The sequence below is a fragment of the Eriocheir sinensis genome, chromosome 2 (genome assembly GCF_024679095.1).
Source record: "Eriocheir sinensis breed Jianghai 21 chromosome 2, ASM2467909v1, whole genome shotgun sequence".
NCBI lineage: Eukaryota > Metazoa > Arthropoda > Malacostraca > Decapoda > Varunidae > Eriocheir > Eriocheir sinensis.
The window spans coordinates 22,509,781-22,527,169 of record NC_066510.1 but is presented as its reverse complement, the minus strand read 5'-3'; the positions used below and the strand labels follow the sequence as shown (position 1 = coordinate 22,527,169).

Here is a 17,389-nt window from a genome sequence, read left to right as displayed (position 1 = left end):
GTTTTCGTTATTTACACATTCCTATGCCTCCTCATGCAGCCCGGGGAGAAAACGTAAATACACACGAAGTCATCTAGGAGAAATGTGTACGAGAAGAAAACCTCTGTAAAGCATAAACAGAAGCTACTTAAAGAGACATGAATAATTCCCCCTCCCTAAGGTTATTAAATTTTAAGTGATCATGATGAGAAGCATGAGAGAGGAGAATTGAAAGAGATGATTGTTGTTGGCACGCGTTTGCTAGCTGGCCGGCTTGGACTGCAGGGTTAAGTTATCGTACATCGTGGCAGGTGTGTTGGCGGGCGGGTTGGCTGGCGTACGAGGCACATAATCACAATATTGATGGATGCTAGTAGGGTCTCTCTCGCTCATCGCCACACTCCATCATTAATATTTTTTTGGTGTGTGTAGGTGGGCGCTGCGAGGGATTGGGATCATCTTCTTTGTGTCTTCAGTCTTTGATATATGCAGAAAAGATGGGTAAGAAAATAGCTTTAGCATTATATTGGTTACATTATGTTTATTGTGGTATAGTTTTGAGGCAATCGAATTTTCTTCTCGTAAGGAATTCAAATACCTTGGAAGGATTTTTTGCCGACAATTATCTATATCAACCCCTTCGTTTCTCATCCATTTCTCTGCAATAAAACTCCTGAAGCAGTGGAAAAGGCCAACTGCACGACTGGTCAGTGTCTGCACGAAGCTGCTTCACAAATGGAGCGTCCAGGGTTCGAACCAGTCTCGATAACCGTTGACATCTTTAGAAGACCAGTTCGGCGACTCAGCCATTAATCTGACTACAGCGTAAAGGAGTGTCGGATAGGTGGAGTGCAAAATAGCTGTAAAGGACAATGGAGCTCTGTAAGTCCCCCAAGAAAGCTTATCAGACGCTACGAACCTCAACAACCACCACCTATTCTCACCTGCTCCCACCCCATTATCACCCACGACCACCCACCAACACCACCCACCGTCAACACTGCCACCAAACACCGTAACCACCACCTTCCCTACCACCTAATGATGACTCTTAAGCCGAGGTCAGGGGAGGTTGAACGTGCCCCCTTCGCAACGCCTCCATCCACTAACTCCAATCCCCCACCTGAGGCAGAGAGGTAGTCGAGAGGAATGGGGTATGGAGGAATAGGAAAGGGGCGTGGTGTGTGGAAGCAAGCTGTTGTAAGGGGAATAGAGGGGAAGAGATTATGGGAAGGTTAATAGGGAGGGGAAGGTTATGGGAGGGGGAATAGGGGGTGAGGAGGAGGCTATTAATGGGGGAAGGGCACGTTTTGAGGGTGGTTACCTAGGAGGAAGCTGCGGCCTTGACGACTGGTTTCTAGGGGTGATGAGGATGCTGGTAGGGAAGGGAGGATGTGTTGCTGTGGCCGGGTCTCTCTCTCTCTCTCTCTCTCTCTCTCTCTCTCTCTCTCTCTCTCTCTCTCTCTCTCTCTCTCTCTCTCATTTTTTTTCCTCCTTTTTTTTCTTCCTATGTTTATCCTTCCCTCTGATGTAACTTCCTTCGACCTCCTCTACCCTCTTCTCTCCTCCCCTCCTGGGGTATATACAGAGACCCCTTTCCACTCTTACCCACCTCCACCCTTGTTCTCTATCCAACTCCTAGTCCATCAATAGATTCCAATCAGATAAGGAAGGATTCGAACCCATGCTTCCATTCCCCCTGTCACATCGAAGGGCTCCTCACCCATCTCCTGCGCACCCTTCACTATGCCACCCCCTCCCGTCTCACCTTCGCGCTATCTACCCGCCCCTTCACCCACCTACCTGTCCTATCCATCCACCGACCCATCCTGGCAACAAGGGTGGAGGCCGTGATGGAGGTTCTGAAGAGTTGCAAATCCAGTTGTTTGTAAAGAGAGATGAGCGGCCTTGAAGGAGGCGAAGAAGGAGGAGGAGGAGATAAAGATGAAGATGAAGAAGGAGTAATAGGAGAGCAAGGGGAGGATAAAGAAAGGATAATCTAGTCAAAACAGCTAAAATGGTTGCCGAAAAGAGATGGAACGCGAATAGATTTTACTCTCCCTTACAAGCGAGGAATGATTGTGTGCCCTGCAGGAAGTTAATTGGAGGAGAGTTCGTATGGCTGTCGTCAAGGCCAGGTTCTCCTTTTGTCAGGGAGGAGGGCGTGGACGTGGAGGCAGGAGAAGGAAGAGGAGGAGGGGGTGAGACATGGGGTGAGGGTGGACATGGATAAATGGGGATGGGGAGAAGAGTAAGACATGGTAAGAAAAGGCAGAGTGACGCGCTTGTAGACATGGATGGAAAATATACAATTATAAGCTGGACGTAGTGAAGAGCAAGACGTTCTAAGAGGAGACAACTCAACAAGGGAAGGACGTGGGAGGAGGAGAAGGGCTTTGACGCACGAAGCCAAGGAGGAGACAATGAAAGAAGATACGGGAAGGGAAAAAGACGTAGGAGGGAGAGGAGACATTGATGAACGGAGACAAAAAGAGAGAGATATGCAAAGAAGGGAGGTTTGAAGGGAAGAGTAGTTTGAAAAATTGAAGACTTTGACATGCAAGGAGTAAAGGGGAATAGAACGAGGCCGCAATGAAGGTGAATGAATAGGATAAACGAGGATATAGAAGAAGAATAAAAGGACAAGAGTAATGAGAACTTAGAAGGACTGAGAACATGTAAAGAAAAATATATGTGGAAAGAAGGTTGGCAAAAGCATGAGGCAGGTGATAAAAGATGAAGTTAAGGAGTAATTGCATGGAAAACGAGAAGAGGCAAAGGAGAGATGATATGCTTAAAGAGAAGAAACGAGAAGCACAGTGAATAGAAGACAATAGAAGACAAGTTTAGAGCATAGCTGGGAAGAATAGGATAGACGTAAAGAAAAGGAAAGACGGAACATAATGGATAGAAGACTGGTTGATGATGAAGGTGGAAAGAATAGGAATAGGCATAATGAGATAAATTAGGAACGCAGTAAATATAAGATAGAGTGAGGGTGTGGCTGAACAAAAGAGAACATGGAAGGCAAAAAAAAAAAGAAAGAAAAGGAGAAAAAAGGGGGAACATTTAAGACAGAAAAAAAACTAACTAAAAAAGGGGAAAGACGAAGAAATTGAGGAACATGGAAAGCAGAAAAAAAGATAAAGGTAAAGAAAAATGGGAAAGACGAAAAAAAGTGAGGAACATAGAAAGGAGGAAAAAGGTGAATGAAAAAAAAAACGACAGTGGAAAGACAAAAAAAATGAAGGGATGAACAAGGAAGGCAGAAGATAGGGCGAGGGTGTGGCTGGCAATCCCGGGACCCTTCTGGCACATTATAGCGCCAGCAAGACTCAGTGGGTGGAGATGGGCGGGGGAAAGAGACTTATGGGATGTAGATAGGTGGGTGTGGCCCCCTCCGTAACGTGTGTGGACACTGGGCGGGTTTATACTACGCAAGAGTGGATGACTGGACTTCCTGCAGGTGGATGAGTCTGAGAACGAGGACTTTGGTGAATGGACTGAGGCAAATAGGCAGGTATTGAATAGATGAAGTATCTTTATTATTATTATTATTTTTTTTTTCCGTTCGGCCTGTTACTCTGGTTGGCTCTGCTGATTGGAGCTGGTGGTCGGCCCCAGCCGGTTCGTGGTGCAGTGTTTATTGTGGCGCCATCTTCTTTGGCTCATGCTGCCCCACGGAACTCATCTTTGCTCCACTGTAGAGAGTTTCGCTAGTCTTCTGGACAGCACATAGGTAGTTTTAAGCCACTCGGCGATGACTGAAAATTGTCATCTTTAGCGGCGGGCGGGACTTAAACCGGGGCCCTCCAGGACACCACCCCCGCACGCCAACCACTCAGCCATCGCGAATGATATAGATAAATTAGAGTGTACTGAACGATAATGAATAAGTGGGTGTGCTAAGGGGAGACTCGAGGGAATGTTGAAGGTTGAATTTATGGGGATGAGTGAATTGGTGAAAATACAGATGTCGTAGTTGAAAATAATGAACTTTCTGGCTATTGATGAGAATACTAAATGCAAGAAAGACTCATTGTGGAAGTAGATGGAATTGGATGGATAGAATATTGAGATTAGCTAAAATGGACGGAACCTAACGGTTGACAGTTTGACTACGCGTCCTTGTGGTTCCGTGTAAGCTGAAAGTAACACGATCTGGAGGACAGGGAGTGGGAGAGGACTGTCCTGGAGGCAAAGAAGACTTAGGAGGTAAGAGGATCCTGTACGCCTTAGGAGGGGAAGGGAAGGGAGTGAGGATGATGAAAGGGAGGCAGGGAGAAGGCTGGAAGTGGGGAGCAGGAGAAGGGAAGTGGGATAAATTGGAAGAAAGATGGAGAGAGAAGCGTAGGAAAGAGGAGGGTAAGCAAGATGGAATTCTAGAGAGAAGGAAAGTAGGGAAGACAGAAAGAAGGAGAAAATAAGGAGCAGAAGTGTATGAAGATGTAAAGAGAAATTGAGTAGGGAAAGGAGAAAAAAGATAAAAGAAATATGAAGCGAAGGAAGAACAGGTAGAGAATAAAAGGAGAGATAGAAAGATAGGGACAAAACCAAATATGAAGAAAAAAAAAAGCAGCATAGCGGACATCAAGGACAAGGGTGGGAAGAGGAGGAGGAGGAGGTGGAGATGGTGTTGCTTCCCTAAGGGGCGTGGCGGAGCCGGGTCCTGTCCTGTCCTGTCCTTTCCCGTCCCCCAAAAGTTGCTGAAGACGCCTCGGCAACGCGTCTCGGCAAACAGGTATATTGGTCGCCAGGTGAGGGGGCTCAGGTGAGACCATCAGGTAATCCACTCGGCAAGGAGAGCAAGGGACAAGAGAGAATGAAGCAGAAAAATCATATGAGAAAAGAAGGAAGAGAACGGAAGGAGAAAGGGATGGGTCGGTGAGAAGGGTAATGAAGGAGTAAAGAAAAGTAAGAAAGGATGGAGAGAGGTAAGGGTTGGAGTGTTTTTTTTTGTATTATTAATTTCCCTTTTATCCTCTGAGTATTTTGCGTTTGTCACAGGAATCTAACCCATGAAGACGAAGCCAAACATGTAGAAATTATTATAGGAGAAAATGAAGGCATGTGTATGTGTGTATATATGCTTAACGAGACTGATAAATTCCTTAATGACTAGTTTGAATTATGAACTGCAATGTCGAACCGTCACTTTTATTCGTTGATGTAACTGGAAGCTGGGGAGGTGGCCGAGAGAGAGAGAGAGAGAGAGAGAGAGAGAGAGAGAGAGAGAGAGAGAGAGAGAGAGAGAGAGAGAGAGAGAGAGAGAGAGAGAGAGAGAGAGAGAGAGAGAGAGAGAGAGAGAGAGAGGTTGCAGAAGAATATGAGACAAATCGAGAGATGGAAGAAATGTGCAAGAAGAGAGAGATGGACAGTTAGCAGACAAGTAATGGGCGTCACCGTAGCTTGAGCAGTGAATTAAGACCTTCCTTTTATCTCCTTTGCTGTCCAACTCTCCTTTCTGACCTTCCTTCTTTTTATGCATTTTACTTTGATATCCTCCTTTCCTTCCTTCGTCCCTGTCTCTCGGCTTTCACATGTTCTTACCATCTCTTACACTAATGTTTTTTTCCTTGTTATGTACGTAAGTCTTCATTTTTTCAGATATATTGATTTTTTTCTCCTCTATCAATTTTTCGATCTATTATGTGTATTGACTGCTTGCAAATACAGGTATACGATAATCAAAGATGGAGAGTAGTGAGAGAGAGAGAGAGAGAGAGAGAGAGAGAGAGAGAGAGAGAGAGAGAGAGAGAGAGAGAGAGAGAGAGAGAGAGAGAGAGAGAGAGAGAGAGAGAGAGAGATAAAGGCAAGGTCAGACAAGACAGTTTTTGTGGTTGTTCGTTCTCCCTCAGTCCACTTTCCTCAAACCTCTAATGGCCCTTTTCTCTCTCTCTCTCTCTCTCTCTCTCTCTTTATTCCTTTATTTTCCTTCCTTTGCATGTTTTTCATCCTCAGATATATACTACCTCCTTCCTCTGCAATCCCCTCCCCCCGAACCACACATACACACGCATGCACGCACACGCACACTCACCTGCCTCGCTTTTCAGTCCCCTTTACCCGTGTTAATTGAATGCAGGTAAATCTTTTCATCTCCCTCTTATCTTCTCCCTTGTCACCTTGAGGCTCAGCGCATCTTCAAGGTTATAACGAGGTCTTGTCATGCCGTCCCCAGAAAGATTTTATTTTTAATTCACGCAAAAAGATTTATTGTCATTTTTTTTGTCATGGGAATTTTCATTAGCCATCAGTCAGTCAGTCCAGTCAGTCAGGGAATCAATCAACCGTGGAGGAAGTGGTATGGGTTGGGTGGGAGATGGTGGAGGGTGGAAGAAAGAAGTGGATAGAGACGTGCAGTGGTGGAGGGGTTGTTGAGGGTTCCGGGAAGGGGTGGAGAGAGAGAGAGAGAGAGAGAGAGAGAGAGAGAGAGAGAGAGAGAGAGAGAGAGAGAGAGAGAGAGAGAGAGAGAGAGAGAGAGAGAGAGAGAGAGAGAGAGAGAGAGAGAGAGAGAGAGGTGGAGTTGATGAGAGGTGGAGCGTGTGGAGGAACTGGCAGAGCAAGATAATTGTGGAGCTCGAAGAAGGTTGTAAAGGGGAGATGAAAGAGGCTGAGGACAGAAAAGGAAGAGAAGGAGGAGGAGGAGGAGGAGGAGGAGGAGAAAGAGACAGACAGACAGACAGACAAGCAGACAGGCGGACCTGCCACTGTGACGTCGCTGGAGCACCGCCGTGATGTCTCAGCACTGGTGGTGTGCCACAAAGCCCAGGTACAGGGGGATCCCCACCTCAGCAGCTTGAGGCTTCCTTTACGCGCTGCCCAGAGGCTCACCCGGACTGCACTCGCCAGTGACCAGCTTGTGGAGGTGCCTCGATCACACTCCAGGCAGCACCAGCGCACATATACAGCCAGGACCACACGCCTGTGGAACATGTTCACGGCAGCGACTCCCCAAGTGGAGAACATGAACACGCAGCAGGTGAAGCTGGCTGCTCACAGGTGGCGTGAGGGACACCCAAGTGCGCTAGTGGTGTAAATATAAAGTGACAAACTGACAAAATTACAAATTGTTTTTAATTGTTTTCTTTCTTTTCCGTATTTTGTATTTGTATGTGTTGAATGTGCCAACAGTCGAAAACTCATTTTGTCCCATAAACAGGCTCTTAAAATAGTTATACTAAAAAAGTGTAATTTTGAGCCTCCTTTTTTGTAGAAATGTGTTTAAATAAAAAAAAAGAGGAGGATAATCTCTCTTACCTCCTTTGCCTGAATAATCCTCTTTCTTCGCCTCGGCTTCGTTTCTCCCCCGCTTATGTCTCGTTTCACTCTCTCACTATTCTTCCTATATTCGCTTTTAACCAGTTCTCCATGTTTCGCTTCCCCCCTCAACAACAGCAATAATAACAATAATATCTCTAAGTTCGACTGGAATTTTTAAACTGACGTGATCTTCTTGAGAATAAAACCCACGCTTGCAGACGAGGTAAATACACATCTTTCGTCTGCAAGTTTGGGTTTTGTTCGCATCTATAAATTCATTAATCACAACCTTTACATAACTAAGAAGAGAGATATCCAGAGAATAATTGTGAGAGTTAATAAAAGAAATGGGTAAAGGTAAATTTGGGAGTATACGCTATGGCTGCGCATGGCGGCGGTGCTCATCTCCGTCTCTTTGGTCCTTTGAAAAAATAGCATAACGTAAACTGATGAATACTGAAAACTGAAAAAAAACTTTAATCACGAATGTTCAAGTAATAATCAGACGAAGCAGAACAAGTTCCGTGGTAACCAGTGGATGACATCATAGAAGGATATTCAAGGATGTAGCGCAGAGAAGGAAAATAAGAACATCTTGGAGTAGGAGTAGGAGGAGGAGGAGGGAAAGATGGAGCGAGAAGGATTGTAGGAGTTGTATTTGGAGGAAGGGAGTGAAGGGGGAGGGAGTAGAAGGGAAGTGGTAATGTGGAGGATAATAAAAGAAGAAAATGGAGAAGAAGGATGGAAGGTATAGAAAAAGAAGGGAAAGGGAAGGGAGACAATAAACTGTCTCCTTTGATGTAAAAAAATAATATAAGGAGGAGGAAGGAGGTGGATGGAGGGTGTAGAGAAAGAGACGAAAAAGAAGGGAATAAAGAGGAGGAATGGGGAAGGAAAAAAAATGTAAGTAAATGGAGTAAATAAGTGACAATGAGAAGAGAAGATAGAGATTCAGAAGGGACAAGAACGAGTTATGATGGAAGAAAAGAGAAGTGAAAGAATATGAAGAAGGTAGAAGATAGTGTTCAAAAGGAGGAGGAAGATGAAGGGAAGGGAGCATCGAGAATTTCAAGAAGAGGAAAGGGGAAGGCAGGAAGGAAAGACAGGAGGGAGAGAACGGAGGAAAGAGGAAGCGAGATGTGTTGAAGGGAGGAGTGGAGGGACAGGAAGAAAAGAGAAGACGGTAATTAAGCGAGGGAAGATCATGGGAGGCAGGGGAGGGAAAAGGTGAAAGAAGGAATAAGAGAAGGGAAGAAAAGGTCGGGGATGGAAGTGAAGAAAGGTAGGCAGGGAGGAAAGAATGAAGGAGAAAAAGATGATGTTAAAGAAGGGAAGGGAAGAAAAAGAGAAGAAAATATAAGGGAAGGGAGTGAAGAAGGGTAAGGAAGGAGGGGAAGGAGTAAGGGGAAGAAGGGAATGAGGATAATTGGCGAAGGGAAGGGGGTAGGAGAAGGCAGGGGAAGGGAGTGAAAAAAGGGTAAGGAAGAAGGGAAGAAGTAAGGGGAAGAAGTGGATAAGGTTAAGTGGGGAAGGGAAGGTTGAGGGGGAAGGGAGGGGAAGGTACAGTAGGGAGGAAGGGAGGGGAAGGTAGCGGGTTCAAGGTCAATCTTGCGCAGTGGGCCAGCAGGTAACCACGCCCCTCCCTCCCCTCCTCCTTCCTTCCCTCCACCTATCCCTTCTTCCTTCCCTCCACCTTGTCCTTCCACTCTCCTTCCCTATTATTATTTTTTTTTCCCTCCGTGTGTTGGGTTTGTCTTGTATACGTGGATGTGTATTTGCTTTCTTTCCTTTATACATCGTTTTTTTTTTTTTATTCATATTTGTTTTTTTTCCTTCTTTCCTTTCTCGTTCGATTTGTTACATTGATTTTTTGCTCTTTTTTTTTGTATTTTTCGTGTTTCTCTCTTTGTTGCACACACACACACACACACACACACACACACACACACACACGGATCACCAGGCGGACACAATTATATAAACTTGTCTTCCTTTCCTCCACGTGTCTTCCCTCTTCCCCTCCACGCCCTTGTCACGCCTCCTCCTCCTCCTCCTCCTTCTCTCTCCCTAAATCTCCTCTGCTTCACACTTTTATCTCCATGGTCTTCACTTCCATATACAACGACTTTTTAGGTAAGAGTCGCAGTTGCACACACACACACACACACACACACACACACACACACACACACAAAATAAAATAGACATGACACTCAACGATGTAAAAGAAAATGAGCGAAAAAAGGGAGATGCGTGTGTAAATATGTGTAAATGGCTTTGCTTTACGTTTTTCTTATGTTTTTTTTTCGTATCGTCCGTAAAGATAAGGTATTTTTTTTAGTTGGTTGTATAAACGTGTTCCTTCTTCGTTTCTTTATATAGTATGTCCACGTCTATTTCTGTTTCTCTGTGTATTTTTAATCAGCCTCTCGTTTCCCTTGAATGGGCAAATTACTTACATTTCCAGGCTATAGTTTTGCTCTGTTTCTAAATTTGTATATTTTTGTATCTCTGTTCATCTTTTTTACTTCGCCTTTCGTCTTCCAACCCGTCTTTTTGGCTTACTTTTGATATATAAAATAAGTGCGTACTAGTCCTTATGTTTACCCTAAATTTCTGTACCTCTTTTTGTACCTATCTCTCTCTTTTTTGCCTTATCTTTTTATTTTTTATTTTTTACAGCAAAGTAAACAGCTCAAGGGCAAAAAAAAAAAAAAAAAAAGGAAACAAATTGTAATTATGAAAAAAGAAGCTAGCGTGCATTCCGTTATTCTGATTTACCTTTACTATAACTCGCATCTTAGTGCTTGTATCCGCCAGTTTTCTCCTCGGTATTAATTTTCACCCGTTTGAAGTTACGTAAGGGTTGGCTGTTTGCCCTTCACCTTGGATTATCACGCTCTTGTCTCTTCCAATTTGCATCGTCATCGTTTCTCTTGCATCCATTAACTTCGTTCCCGCCTCCTCCTCGTTTGTCCTGGATATGGTCTTCTCCACTCGCATTTATTTCTATCTCCGGCTCCTCCCCTTTGTGGTCTTGTACTTAGGGTGTGTAATTATCTTGTTTCAATTCACCGGCATTGTTTTACTTGCATCGAATTTCTCTTCTCCTTTACAACATCATCCTTTTTCCCCCCCTGGCTTCTCCTCCTGGTCTTATATTTAGGGTTCGTAATTATCGTGTTTCTGTTCACCGGCATTGTTTTACTTGCATCGAATTTCTCTTCTCCTTTACAGCATCATCCTTTTTTTTTCCCCTTGGCTCATTACACTTCTTTTGCTCACAATTATTTTTTTTTACATTGCTTTCCTCGAATTTTTCTACTTCACACCGTCACCATTGCATTCCTTTTCCAATCCTTCTTCTGTCCCTAATATCCTCTAGCACCAGAGTCCTATTAGGTAGAAATATGTACCGCAGGCTAACCATAAAGACGGACTCTAACCCGGGAATGCCAATGCGTGCTTCTTCTGTGGTCAAACTTGTGCACCTTTTCGAGTGGAGGTGAACTGTGAATGTAAGCGGGAACCATGAACAATGATTGAGGATTTATCGTTGGAAGATACAATGATCAGGTTAGGTGTGTCCATCCTTCTGGGTAGGCGAGGGGGTTAAAAGGGGTTAAGGGAGGGGAGGGGATGAGGGAGGGCATAAGAAAAGAGGTCTAAGTACTGATGAAATGATTATGTGTGTGTGTGTGTGTGTGTGTGTGTGTGTGTGTGTGTGTGTGTGTGTGTGTGTGGGTGTTTAAATTGAAGGAAATTGACAAGCTGCATGACACAGAGCTTAGAAGGGATTAGACTTTAATTAGCGGCAAAGTGTGATGAATAATTAAAGAGGCTTTGCTTGATGAGGAAGAGAAAGAGATGTAATGTAAGAAATTAAAACTATTATCTTAATGAATTGCGGAGGAAAGAAATGCCGTGAAATGACTAGAAAAAGAAAGGTAGCTTGAATGAAAAAAATGGAAAGTAGAGGAAAAATTAGAATAAAAATGGAAAGGAAAAGAAGGATGGTTAAATCGAAATAGAGAGGAAAGAAAGAAAGGTTAAACTGAAATGCAAAGGAAATTGAAATGTAAAGGAAATGATGGCGAATTAATGAAAAAGGAAAAGGAAAGGAAATGCAAGATGAAAGAAATGCTGACCAAAAAAAAAAAAAAATGGCGGGAAAAGAAAGGGGACGAAGAAAATCAGAACAGATGATAGTTTATTCATTCCGCTTTTTCTAATTTTCCGTTTGTGTTTAGAAATCTCGTGACACCAACTTTTCTTTCCCCACTAAATACCCAACCGTGAAAAAAATGCTGAAAAAGGTGGAAAAAAAGAGGAAAAAGACAGCGCCTCACAGGTATATATCAAAACACCTCTCCACCCGAAATTGACCTCTCTTTTGGCCACTCTTTACATTTATCTTTTTTTAGGAGCAGCGATTAGCCCTTGAGCTGCTTCCTTTCCTGTCAAAAAGAAAAAGAAAAAGAAAATACGCACTCGTTTGCTCTCACCTGCGCGCCGCCTATTTGTATTCCTACCCAAGTGTTCCAGCGAGCGTCGGCGAGTGTCAGTAACTTGCGCGCCATCAACATTCACAACGTGCGTCTCGGGAGGGGCGAAGAGTTTTGTTAGCCGCGAGGGAAGAAGTTAATAGTGGAGCTGCCATAACGTCTTTGTTCTAATCTCTCATCTCGCGTCCCTTGGGTTCCGGTAGTTGCTTATATGGGCGTTTTATTATTAGGTTTTTGTTTGCGTCTAAGGTACTTGGTCTCTTTTTCTCTCTCTCTTATTTGCCTGCCCTGATTTGTCCTGCACATTTTTTCCTTAATCATTAGTATTCTTCACCTCGTCTTCTCATCTTCTTCTGTCTTTTCCTCCTCTTCCCCTCCTCCTCCTTCTCCTTCTCCTCCTCCTTCATCGTAACCCACCTGCCCCCGTCCCATATTAATTTGATATCTCTTTTGTATTCCTCGCCGCCTCGCCCTCCTAATCTTCCTCATCTATCTTTTCCTCCTTTTCCATCATCCCTTCCACTTCCTTCTCCATATGAACTCACTGCCGCAAATTTCTCAACCTTTTTTTTGGTTTTATTATTCGGCATATTATCCTCATCTTCCTCGTTTTTTTTCCCTTCCGCCTTTTTCATCCCTTCCATTTATTCTTGCCTCCATCTCCCACGCTTCTCTTTTTATACTCCTGTCCAGCCCGTCCTCCTCATCTTCCTCTCTCTTGTTCTTTTCCTCCTCCTCTTTCACCCCTTTCTCCTCTTCTTCCTCCTCCTCTTTATTCAACCCACCACTTGCCTCCGCCCCTCACACTTCACCTCACTAAGCCTTGCGTGGTTACAGGAAGGCTAACACTCCCCCTGTCCCTACAAGTTATAGTGACACTGTAAGTAACGGAGATCAAGGCTTAGCTGGCTCTCACGAGGGTTCTGTCAACATCCTTTTGTCAGATTCCTTTCTGCGTGCTTACAGAGACTGGACACGGTGCTGGTAAAGGATATGAAAGGGTATGAGGTAAAGAGGAGGATGAGGATGACACGGGAGATGAAAGAATGAATAAGGTGAGAGTTAGAGAGCGAGGAAAACGATGAGTTACACCTTTTTTTTTCTCTCTGTCTTTCGTCTGTTTATATAGAGAGCTTCAGAACACGGTGGTAAAGGATTTGAAAGCCTGTGAGAGATAAACGAACGATGAATGACAGGGGAGTTAAGATAAAGAGAGAGAGAGAGAGAGAGAGAGAGAGAGAGAGAGAGAGAGAGAGAGAGAGAGAGAGAGAGAGAGAGAGAGAGAGAGAGAGAGAGAGAGAGAGAGAGAGAGAGAGAGAGAGAGAGAGAGAGAGAGAGAGAGAGAGAGAGAGAGAGAAAATAGAATGAGGAAAACCAGGGCAGTTATGGCGCTGAAGTGAGGTGGTGATTATAATGTTATGTGGAGGAGGAGAAAGAAGGGGAAGAGGAGGAGGAGGAGGAGGAGGATAGGAAGGAAAGACTATATTATGTGGTGGTGGTGGTGGTGGTGTGGTTCTGTGTGTGTGTGTGTGTGTGTGTGTGTGTGTGTGTGTGTGTGTGTGTGTGCGCGCGCGCGCTTGTATGCAGCTCAGACCAAAACTTATATACTAGCACAGAATACTTATGAACTATATATTACTCTCTTAATCAGCCTAGTCATCCCATCCATCCCCCGTGCTAAAAAAATATATATAAAATAATTGCTTGGCTGTGTGCATGGAGTGGAGTGAGGGGGCAGAACTGCAAGTCAAAGGGATACTAAGGAGCGTTCAGTCACCTTGAATGTGCTTGGAATCTCTTATGAAACTGTGAATAGGTTTTGTTATTGGAGTATGGGTATTTTGGAGCGTTGAAGAAGAGATTTTTGAAGGATCATAGTAGGGACTGAAAGAAGTTGAATTTCAAGACGCATGTGATTAAAAAGAAGATATATGAAGTTTTTTTGGGTATGAGTTTGAGAGTGAGGAAGAAAGATTGCTGGTAGGAGGAGAAGGAGGAGGAGGAGGAGGAGTAGGAGAAGGAGAAGGAGAAGGAGGAGGAGGAGGAGGAGGAGGAGGAGGAGGAGGGAGAGTAGGAGGAGGAGGAGGAGGAGGAGGAGGAGGAGGAGGAGGAGGAGGAGGAAGGAGAGTACGAGGAGGAGGAGGTGTTCAAACTTGTAATTACTGAGGAGGAATTTGAAACCCTTTTAAGAATGAAGAAGAATTTTGGGTGTGGGTGAATGAAGGTGGCTGGGAGGAGGAATAGGAGGAAGAAGAGGAGGAGGAAAAGGAAGAGGAGGAGGAGGATTAAGACAAAGAAGAACAGCAGCAGAAAAAAAGAATAGATAATAATATAGAACAAGAACTGAACAAAATGAAAGAAGGAGGAAAGGTAGCAAGAAAGGAGTTAGGGGGAAGGAGAAAGAGCATACGAAAAGGCTAAACTGAGCATTCCTTCCTCTTTCCTTCACTCCCCTTGATCCTTCTACCTTGTCCTCTTCACGCGGCCTTAATCCTCTTCCACCTGTCGCCTTATATTCCCACGCTCGCCTCACCTCTCTTATGTCGAAGCTTTCTCTTGTTCAGTGGTTAAAAAAAAATCTCTCTCTCTCTCTCTCTACCCCTCCTTTCCTTATCCCCCTCGAAGCCTGAAGAGAAAGGGTAGGAAGAAGGGAGTGACGGAGAAGGAGAGGGTGACGAATCGAGATGAGGTAAGGAACAACTGTAGACATGACGAGGTGAAGGTGTTTAGGGGTAGGAGGAAGGGAGGGGTAGAGAAGGAGAGGGTGACGAATCGAGATGAGGTAAGGAACAGCTGAAGACATGACGAGGTGAAGGTGTTTAGGGGTAGGAGGAAGGGAGGGGTAGAGAAGGAGAGGGTGACGAATCGAGGTGAGGTAAGGAACAGCTGTAGACATGACGAGGTGAAGGTGTTTAGGGGTAGGAGGAAGGGAGTGATAGAGGAGAGGGTGACGAATCGAGATGAGGTAAGGAACATCTGTAGACATGACGAGGTGAAGGTGTTTAGGGGTAGGAGGAAGGGAGTGATAGAGAAGGAGAAGGTGACGAATCGAGATGAGGTAAGGAACATCTGTAGACATGACGAGGTGAAGGTGTTTAGGGGTAAGAGGCAAGGGAAGAAGGTATTATGGACGCAAATGGATGAGGGGAAGGGAAGAGATGGAATGATAGGGAGCGATGAGCAGGAGGACTGAGCACTGAGGAAGGAACAGGAGCAGGACAGAGGGATAAAGATGGAGGTAAGGGGGAAGAAGATATTATGTACGCAAATGGATGAGGGACGGATGGGTTATGGACACGTAGAAAGGAGGGGAAGGGAAGAGAAGGAATGATAGGGAGGGATGATCACTGAGGAAGGGACAGGAACAAGACAGAGAGAGAAGAAGGGCTACATGACAGAGGGATGATGTATAGGAAGGGGAAGAGAATGATGGAGTGAGAAGGTATAGGTTGAAGGGCAAGGGAAGGAGGAGTAGTCAAGGAGCAGCAGGAGGCAGGGATGAGCAGGGAGGGGAGCTGTAGGAGTGAGGGAAAAGCCTACCTGGTAACCCCCCACCTGTGTTGTCCTGAGGGGAATACCCGAATTCTACTTACCCCCTTACCTACCCTTTCTGGATGCTGTTGTCTTCCCTTTTTTGCTATGAATCCTTTACTTCCTTCCCTCCTTCACGCATTGAACCCCATTTATCTCTCCCTTTACCATAACCCGTTCCTCCTTCTTCCCTTCTGTTGTTCTTGTTTCCTGAAGGGTTTGAACACGTCTACGTTACTTAGGTTAGCAGTCTGAGGCATCTAGTCAACCACATCCCGGGACACAGGCATTGCAGATTGTGCCTGAAGGGTTATACAAAGCCCCAAACCCGCATATGACCTTCACTCGCTGCCTTGCTTTACGTGGGAAGATGAGGCATGGCGCAGGTGACGTTGCTTTTTCACTCTCATCTTCAGTATAGCCAAGGAATGTGATATTTGTTATTGTGGTGGTTTTCGGATGCAGTGAGGTGTTACGTGAGGACCTCTTATATGGGTCTGGGTGAAGTTTTACCGTGGGAAGGCGAGTCTTGTCTTGCGCTGCGGTTTTTAGTGTTTTGTGTTTAGAGTGCATGGGCCGTGTCGGTGTTCTGCAGGGGTCTGTTCCGCCGGTCTCATAAATCTGCGCATATTTTTTAAAGTTTACGCCTTCGTTATGGCAAAAAGGGGTGAATGTTGTTGGAGTGGGAAGTAGCGAGCAAGGGAAACTGATCTCTTATAGTCATCCATTCATTGTTTTCTCTCGTTTATTTTTTTCACCTGTTTTCTATAGTCATTTTTACTCATTTATCGTCATTCCTGTGTAGTATATATATTTTTTCACTCCAGTATTATGTTTTCAGTTGTCATTATTCTGTCGTTATTTCTTTATTTCATAGTCCTGACTCTTGCTTATACTGAGAGGATATTGTTTTATTTTGCTTTTCTAGTCATCCTATTAATCTTCGTTTCATTCAGATTTATTCATACACATTTTTCTTCACCTCTCTTATTCATATTTTGTCAGCATTTACTTCTTCATTTCATGGCTCCTTCACTAGTTTATTTTTTTCAAAGCTCTCTCGTCATCCTTATCTCTTATTTACTCCCTCATTTAATATTACTCATGGCTCGTGTTAGTCGTGGCTCGTTTCCAATCAATGCTGCTTTCCTCTCCTCTCCCTCACCTTGCCACGCCGCCAGGTAAGAAAACAAGTGGGGTGACTCACCTGCCTATGCAAGTGAGAAAACCAGCCGGAAGGTGAAACTCCTCCTCCTCCTCCTCCTCCTCCTCCTCCTATGCCTACCTCCACCACGTCCTTCCTCCCTTCCTTGTCAATTTCCTTCTCGAAGCTCCTCCTCTTTCTGGTCTTCCATTTTCTTCTCCTATTATCACCTCTTCTGCCTATCTTCCACCTCCTCTTTCTCTTCCATCCACTTCTTCACCCACTTCTATCTTCCACTGCTGTCTCTTCCTCCTCCTCCTCCTCCTCCTCCTCCCCTCCATTCTCTTCCCCATAACTGTGTTTATTATTGACATGAACAAAAAATTGGTTTGACCTAATTAATTCGCCTTTGCCAACCTGCAATTAACTATTAATTATTCCTTTAACTCCTTACTTCTTTTCCCCGTTAATTACACTTATTATCTCATTAACCAAACCTCTTTCCCCTCCTGTTGACGGCCCCTCCTCCTCCTTTTCTTTGTTCTTGTCCGCGCCCTCATCTTCCACCATCTCCTTCTCCTTTTCCTCCTCCTCCTCTTCCTTCAAATATAGTATTATGCACGTACATCTAGTCTTTTAATCAACGCTACAGGTCACACACGTGCCTAACTATCTGAATAAATCATTAAATCGGCCAGCCTCGTTATGACCCAATTGGCTATCCATTGGTTGCCTTTCCACGTTTTCATGTGTTTCTTGCTTGCCTCCTTTCCCATCCCCCCCCCCCCCCTTCAACACAGTCACGTTTGAGTTTCCTCTGCCAGACCTGCACACACGCCCACATTCTTGCCCCAGGAACCGGTCACCAGTGGACCTCCTGGGGTCATGCACAGTTGCTTTGGGGTCACGATGGGTCACAGGGTGCAACGGAGGGGTAGGGCGGGAAGGAGAATGGTTATGGTTTTCC

At 44.8% G+C, this 17,389-nt stretch overlaps 1 protein-coding gene across 1 annotated transcript in view; it reads right to left on the bottom strand.

Moving 5' to 3' along the window:
- LOC127001365 (transmembrane protease serine 9-like) overlaps positions 1-17,389 on the bottom strand; it is a 50,623-nt gene that overhangs the window by 12,139 nt on the left and 21,095 nt on the right. The gene's annotated exons all lie outside the window — the stretch shown is intronic.